The sequence below is a fragment of the Oryzias latipes genome, chromosome 3 (genome assembly GCF_002234675.1).
Source record: "Oryzias latipes chromosome 3, ASM223467v1".
Lineage (NCBI taxonomy): Eukaryota > Metazoa > Chordata > Actinopteri > Beloniformes > Adrianichthyidae > Oryzias > Oryzias latipes.
In genome coordinates, this window is record NC_019861.2 from 5,632,211 (window position 1) to 5,639,997 (window position 7,787).

The following is a 7,787-nucleotide window of genomic DNA, read 5'->3' on the forward strand; positions in this document are numbered from 1 at the left end:
TAAATGATGGCATCTATTCAAAAGGTAAGGACTAAACTAAACAGACTAGGCTAAACTTTTAAAATATGTCCAGCATGAGAGGCTTTCAGCTCTCATCTGTTTTATTTGACCTCTGGAAGAGGCCGCCATGTTGAATAAAAAAAAAAAAGCACCTTTAGTACCCGATCTACTGAAAACTCGTTGTTGGGATTTTTAACCTGTAAAATGTGAGTTTACATAAGGTTCTATGGTGTAATGGTTAGCACGCTGGACTCTGAATCCAGTAGTCTGAGTTCAAATCTCAGTAGAACCTTGAAACTCTCCTTATTCATCAATGTTACATGAATCTAAACAATCAGTGCCTCAAACTAACAAATCAAAAATAACCAGCACCCTCAAACAAACCTTCTGACCTTTAGCAACTCATATTTTTTCCCCGAAAATATTTCTATGCACTTTACTGTTAGTGTACAAAATATGTCACATTATTTTCTATATGTAGTTCTAATTTTGATCATAAATCTTGGTCGGCATATTTTCACATTACAGTTTTTTTTATGAAACCTGTGAAATTGCAGATGCTAGTAGGACTATAAACACTCAAAAAGGTTTCAAAACGTCAAAAAAACTCGTCACAAGCCATCAAAAGCCCAAAACTGATGACACAAAAAACACAAAAAGCCTAAAAAAAACCTCAAAGGAAAGGTAAAAGCCCAAAAAGACATGACCAGTATATGGTAAATATCGATTCTTGCGTTTTTAGACAATCTGGAAAAATTAACTTTTTTCTAGCAAGTTTAATGAAATTCAATGCACATGTCGCTAGCTTAAGTCTACAACCTCTTCTGGAGTTTCGTCGACCTTTGACTTTGGGAAGAGGGCGCCATCTTCAATTTTTCTTAAAAAGCACCTTTACTACCGTTGGTATTTTTATTGATCGTCTGGTAACTTTTAGAGACTTTTCGGCGCGGAGAGAGTGCCGCTGGGCCCAGGAAGCCAGCACCCAAGGGACACGGGCGCCGTTGCCAAGAGCCTGGTCCCTCCTGCCAGGGATGGGGTAGAGGACAAAAGATCAGAGGTCCCTCCTTCCTTATTTGGGTGTTTGTGAGTGTGTTTGTGTTTGAACTAATCTCATTATCGCCTCCAAAAGAGGGTAGGTAGTCAGTGTCAGTTTGGGACTGTTAGCAAGGATCCAAGAGATTTGCAAAAAGCTGCACTCTCAACCACAACTGGACCTTCACCCCTCCAGCCCCAATGACATTGTAGATGAACGCTCATGAAAACAACAGCTTAGCTTTCTGCAACATTATCACAAAAAGAGCTTTTTGTGGGAGGTGAAGAAGTTTTAATGTGAAGCTGTCAGGAAAGTGCTAATTTGTGATGAATGATCATTCAGTTTCCACTTTTTGCTTGTCTTTAGGAGAGTTTTTCATTTGATGTGAGAGGCATCATCCCATCTCAGTGCTGTTCATTCTGCTAACATAACAACATCTCTGCATCCTGCATCCCCACTGCTCGAGGGCAAAGGTGCAGCTAAGCACAAACAGTTTCCTGGTCCATCGCAGGGCATTTACATGAAATGTATACCTACTGAAAAAACTACCTCTGCTCTCCATGTCCATCCATCCTGACTGTCTGAGTGGTGAGCATCACTGCTTTGGGTTTTTCTATTTCATAGTTTAGATGGAGTCAGGTCACTGCATAGATTTGTTCAGACACCGTCTGAATGTTGCTGCTGCAGTCTGTGACATTCACCTGGGAAGTCTCAGGCTTAACTTAAAGATTTACCTCTACCTCTGCTGAAAAAAAAGCAAACCTGTCTCCACTGAGGTGGGAGAAATTACCTGAAGGTCTGCTGCGCTTCACTACATCACCATGCAGCTATTTAATATGGTCTGTCCAATTTTTGTCTTGATTAGGAGATTGTCATTTAAGATTCTTTCTGCATTTGAGGTTGAATGAATTGTTAATCTCAGACTCAAGATTATTTTATGAAAGCTGTTCATACCCTTAAAACTCAGTTTTGAAAACACAAGAGAGCAGATGTGAATTTGTGACAAAATAATGCAGTGATGCAATTTGTAAGATGTCTCAGTTTAATACGGAAGAAGATTTTGTATAATTCAAATTGGTACGTAAATAAAGGTAAATTATGTTTTATTTATGATTGAAAAATATTAAAATAAAAACTTAATGTACATAAGAATAAATCGAAAACAAGTAAACTCCAAATTGGTTTCGAGGTATTTTTGGTGGTTTCATTATGAAGAGCTACAGGAAGTAGTGCGTGTGTGAAACCGGAAGTGATATGCGCCAGCTTGACCGTTCAGGGAAAGAAATTACGTTTTCTGATTGTTTACGCATGAATCGTCAAAGGACATTTTGAGAAAACGTTTTTCTGGATTTCTTTCAGACATTTCAGGAGGAATTTGTCCAGCAGTGACGAGTTTTGTAGTCTTCCAAAATGTTAGCATTAGGACATGTATCTGTTGCTCTTGAACCACCTCAGCTGCTTAGGACCTCTACTGTCCTCCTCACAGCCTGGAGGAGAACACCAGTCTTAGCTGAAGTGCTGACAGACCAATAAAACATTTTTTTAAATGTTTTTTTCCTCGCTAACTGGAGCCAATGAACGTGAACCAGCAGACGGGTAATGACGCCGCCATCTTTGGACGCCATTTGGGTTTCTTCCTGTATGAACTTCTGTGGACTCACTTTCTGAAATAGGTACCGTAATTTCCGGACTACAAGCCGCTACTTTTTTCCTGCGCTTACAGCCCTGCAGCTTATTCAGTGACGCGGCTAATTTATGGATTTAAATGGCGGCCGCCGTGTATGTACTTTCGAACTCAGTGAATAGTTTGAACTCTCTATCCAACTCCAAGCACAAGGCATTTCTTTTCAACACACCTCTTGGCAGCCAAACAGCATGCACTTGACTTTAGGTCTTAGACACTTCAGTCATGGTTCAACAAAACGAAACACGCATGCCCGGCCGCATCCCAGAATCCTTTGGGGCCATTAGACCCAACGTGCACGTGATCGCCGCTACAATATGATGAAGCTTTCAAGTTAAAAGCAGCGTAAAAAAGTCCACCATCACCAACGGGTTTGGAAAAGTCGGTTTGCTGCGTGACGGAGAGAACAGCGCATGGAGTGAATGTTCACTCTCATTTACGGTTTCTAAAGAAAACATAAAAGCGGAATTTTGCTTTGAAAAGCTCACAGCCTCCGTGTGAGTTGGAGACATCTTCTCCTCCTGCTGCTTTTATAGAGCTGCGGGGCCGATGACAGTCTGATGGCTCCCACACGTAACAACGCATCCGCCCCTCATACACAAAACGTACAGTATTAAGTCCGATTGCTCCGCACAGAAACGATTTGCTCCATCCACCGGCGCAACGGGGACGAAGTGCTCCTCCTTGAAGCCGCCCTGGCCAGAGGTGTCGGAGTAGATAGGAAGGGGAGACAAGGAGCGCGCGGGGCGGGAGCGGAGCGCAGAGGCTTTGAATTCTGACGCACGCGCCGCACTGAGGCGCGCGTATCGTGCTGAGGCGCGCGCTTTTCAGTCGTTGCTGCTTTATTTTACCGTTGTGTTTTCTAACCAGTCCTGTTACTCCCATAACGCTGCCGCGACACAAGCGGAAGGAGAGCTTTTCCCGTTCACCCCTCCATGCACTGCTGATACTTGCTCATTCTTAAACACGTACAACAGAATGGCGAGCCGGGCGTTGGCCCCGCCTTTAGCCCCTAAGACTCATGGGAAATGTGGAATCGCGGATGTAAATTTCCTCATTATAACTGAGGGATGTAATGTTGATTATATGGTTACTGTTTGTAATTTTATGTATGATACCTAGATTGTCAATAACTAAAAAAAAAAAAAAAGAATGAAATAAAAACACCATAACTGAGGAACTTGTGAACAGAATACAGGTCCATGCTGTTTGACAGATGTCAATACACTCAAATACATGAGCCAGAGGCACAGCTGGCTACACCCACAACGTGCTAATGAACTGCACTCACTCTGGGAAACTGACCGTGATCTGTCAGGATGACAATATCGCCTAACACATGCGCGGCTTGTACTCTGACGCGGCTTGTGTATGTATAAAAGTAGTTTAACACGTAAAAATGGGTGGGTGCGGCTTGTAATCGGGTGCGCTTTGTAGTCCGGAATTTACGGTAAGTCTTTATTCTGTTTTGCTGATGAAAGAATTTGAGCTTAAACCTGCAGCTGAAAGGTTTTTGCAGACTATTGTCACAATAGTTGTGAGTGTGTGAAAGGTTCCATCTCAGCTGCCTGTTTTTCAATGATATGTTCAGTAAATTGCTCTGAACCTTCAGCATTGGCTGCTTCATGTGTCTAAATCAGTGTTTTTCAACCAGTATGCCGTGTGAAATTGCCCTCATTAACTGATGTTAAAACATTTCCATCTCCAGGATATCAGCTCTGTGTTCATCCAAACAGGCACTGATAAAACACTGAGTAGTTAGGAATATAAAAGATTATAAAATACTTTTTTCTTTGTGTTTATTTGATTCTATTAAAGACATTTTGATAAGAATGACGGTACCGCGATTTAGCCGTGGCTTCAGCTGTTTTTGGAAAAGTCCCGCCCCTTTAACTGTCTCTGCCTTTGAGGCTTAATCACATGTCATCAGTCTGACCAATCAGAAGTCGTTAAAGTCTTCATTTCCTTGTTCCCATTGTGCTCATAAAGTCTCTCAGTTCCAACAAAAATACCAGCTAATGCTCGTCTTTTGCGGTGTAGCTTTCCACAGAATCCGGTGTCAGACCGTGGAACAAGCGAACAAAACATTGAAGCTCAGAGAAGCCAGTCTGTCTGCCATCACTACATCTCCCATGATGCATTTGGTTAAATGGCAGCATATCTGCGTACAATGAGTCCTTGTTAACTGTAATTGACTGTTGTCACTGTTAAAAGTGGCAGTTATGTAAATGCTAGTATGTTGGTCAGCAAAAACCCACAGGGATCAGATCTGCAGCACACAGTAGACATAAACCGTGTGTTAAATCAGTAAAACCTGCATTGAAACATTGTTAAACTGACTAAAGTAAAAGGTAAAAGAGGGGTGAAGATGATTTTCAGAATCATTTAAAAAAAAAAACTAGGAGCCGGTTTAGCTCGTGCTGGTTTGCGGCGCCTTCCGTCCGTGAAACCAGGGTTCGAATCCGGGCTGCTCCCTGTTCCCTTCTCTACTTCTGTGCCGGTCCCAAACCCAGTTGCTTTGAGAGGGTTGCGTCAGGAAGGGCATCCGGCGTAAAACACATTGCCAAGTTTGCCATGCGACTCGTTCGCTGTGGTGACCCCTGATGGGAAAAGCCAAAAGAGAAACAACATTTAAAAGAAAGAAACTAACTGAAAATGTCCTCAAACCCCTACAGAAAGTGAGTAAATGGGTGGGGCAAACACTCCTTTTAGTGTCAGAACACGCCTAGTAATGCTGTTGACCCAAGGAGTCAGCCTGTCAATCAACAGGCTTCATTTTAATACACTTTAGAGTAAAACAAAATTCAAATCCAGCTCAGTTTTCCGTATGGGTGAAAAAGTGCTGGAGCCACAGTAAATATTCATTGTGTATTTTACATGTGAGTCTGACTGGTTTGATAGTGTAACAAGCCACGTAGAACTCACCTGGTGAACTGACCTGGGTCCAAGAACTTTAGTGTGAAAAAGGGCTGCACAATATGAGGAAAACTTGCGATTCTTGATGTTAGTGATCAATTGTGCGATGAGGATATAACTTGCAACACATGAACAAATGGTAAAAAAAAACATAATTTCCAATTTTACAGCAACAGTTGAACTTAAATTGGAGTCAACAACCTTAAATTAAACTACAAATGACCCTAGTCTACATAGGAGGTGAGCATCTAATATAAAAAAGCTCTATCCGATTGGTTAAATGCATACATGGAATTATTTGATTTGGGAAATGGTTGTACACTTTTATAGCGCATTTGTACCCTCCTCGAAGGCCCAAAAGCGCTTTACAGTCCCATTCACCCATTCACACACACACATTAACACACTGATGGCTTTGCCAGAGGCAAGCTTGTTTACAAGCTTTGCTCCAGAACAGGAAAGTTGCCTTGACGACAGTTTGAATACAGACCAAACGGAAGGTTCAGGACTCGATCCGGACAAAATTAAGGGAACTGGGTCCAGACCAAACCGTTTTTCTAGTCTGAATACATTATCAGAGTAGAATTACAGCTTGAAACAGTTTCTAGGTGTTTCACAGAGAAGATTTAGCAAAACAAAAAGGCTAATATGTGAAAACTCATTTAAGGTTAATATTATATTTTTAAAATTAAATCTTGATTTATTATTACACTCCTCTGTTATTCTGTGATTTTGTGAGGATTGTGCTCCTGGATTTAGATTTGTCCGTTATTTTCTTGGTTTTGGTGGATTTACTTTGCTATCAAGAAATTCTTAAAGCGGCTGGACTGATCAGTTGACTGCATGTGGGACTGACATATGGAAACCAGGGTTCAATTCCCAGGGAGGGCGATGAGCTCCATCTTGGGCAAGACGCTTCACGCTTCTGCCTAACTATGTAGCCACAAGGGAGGAAAAGCAAGATGAGAAACAACGCATCTTGAAAAATTTGTGTTGCAAATGCAAAATTGTGTTTTGAAAGCAAAGAAAAAGATTTTGAAAGCAAATATTTAATATTTGCATTTACAAAAATTTGTTTTTCTAAATGAACATTGTGATTGCAATTAAGGAAATTTTGATCTCAAAGTTGTGACTTTTGTTCTTGATGTGATGGCCCAAATATTACTTCAGTGCTGAGAAGCCCATCTAGCTAAAGGGAAAATTACAAGCTAATAGATTGCATGTAGATAAATATATAAAATAAATAAAAATGGTTGCAGTAGACATATGTGGAATGAACACGCACAGTCACGACAGTCTGTGAGCTTATAAACCCAGAATGGATTTGACCATTTGATCGGCATAATTGAGTAAGAAGCTGAAAGACAAAAAGTTGTCTCTGGTTGAATTCTCGTGTGCATTGGGATCTCGGTTCTGCTCGGACTCTGACCCTGACCCTGATGCAGCCCATGCCCTGAACCTACAACTGACTGTGAGCAGTGGTGGACATTATAGCACATACCACCATGAGTAATCTTCCTGCCTCCTCATTCAAGTTACTGTTCTGGGAACTTGAGCAACAACATGAAAAAAACAACACAAAGCACTCTGCAACAAACTGACATGAGCTGTTCAGCTTAAGTCTGTAAATCCAGAACTATAATTAAAATGGGGGGTTGTTGTTTTCCTGCAGATAAAAGGTCTCAGCTGAATGCTGGTGAATGTCAGGCAGAGGCCTTGTTAGGCTTTTATAAAATAACTTTTATCCTGTAAGTGACATGGTTTGTTGGTTATATCGAATTTTTTTGTCATCCTGCTTTGATCTTAAGACATCAAGGACAATCTCGAGGTCGACGATCTCGCAGGAGCCGGGGGCTGAGACTCTGGGGACCTGGTTCAGAGTAGCTGATATGGGGGTTAGCATAAACAGCCATGTTTCAGGACAGTGTCTGCTGAAAATGGCTGAACCTTTTTCTCTGCAGTTGTCTAGCAGATCGCAGATCAAAGACTCAAGCAGACCACAGATTGAAGCAGACCACAGACTGACACAGACCACAGACTGACGCAAACCACAGACTGACGCTGACCACAGACTGACACAGACCAAGGACTGACGCAGACCATAGACTGACGCAGACCACAGACTGACGCAGACCACAGACTGACGCAGACCAC

The 7,787-nt window shown here is 41.8% G+C and overlaps 1 non-coding gene across 1 annotated transcript; it reads left to right on the top strand.

The window, feature by feature from the left end:
* Positions 1-220: 220 nt before the first annotated feature.
* trnaq-cug lies at positions 221-292 on the top strand. Its single transcript has one exon. It is a non-coding gene; the product is annotated as a tRNA-Gln (tRNA).
* The last annotated feature ends 7,495 nt before the right edge of the window (positions 293-7,787 follow it).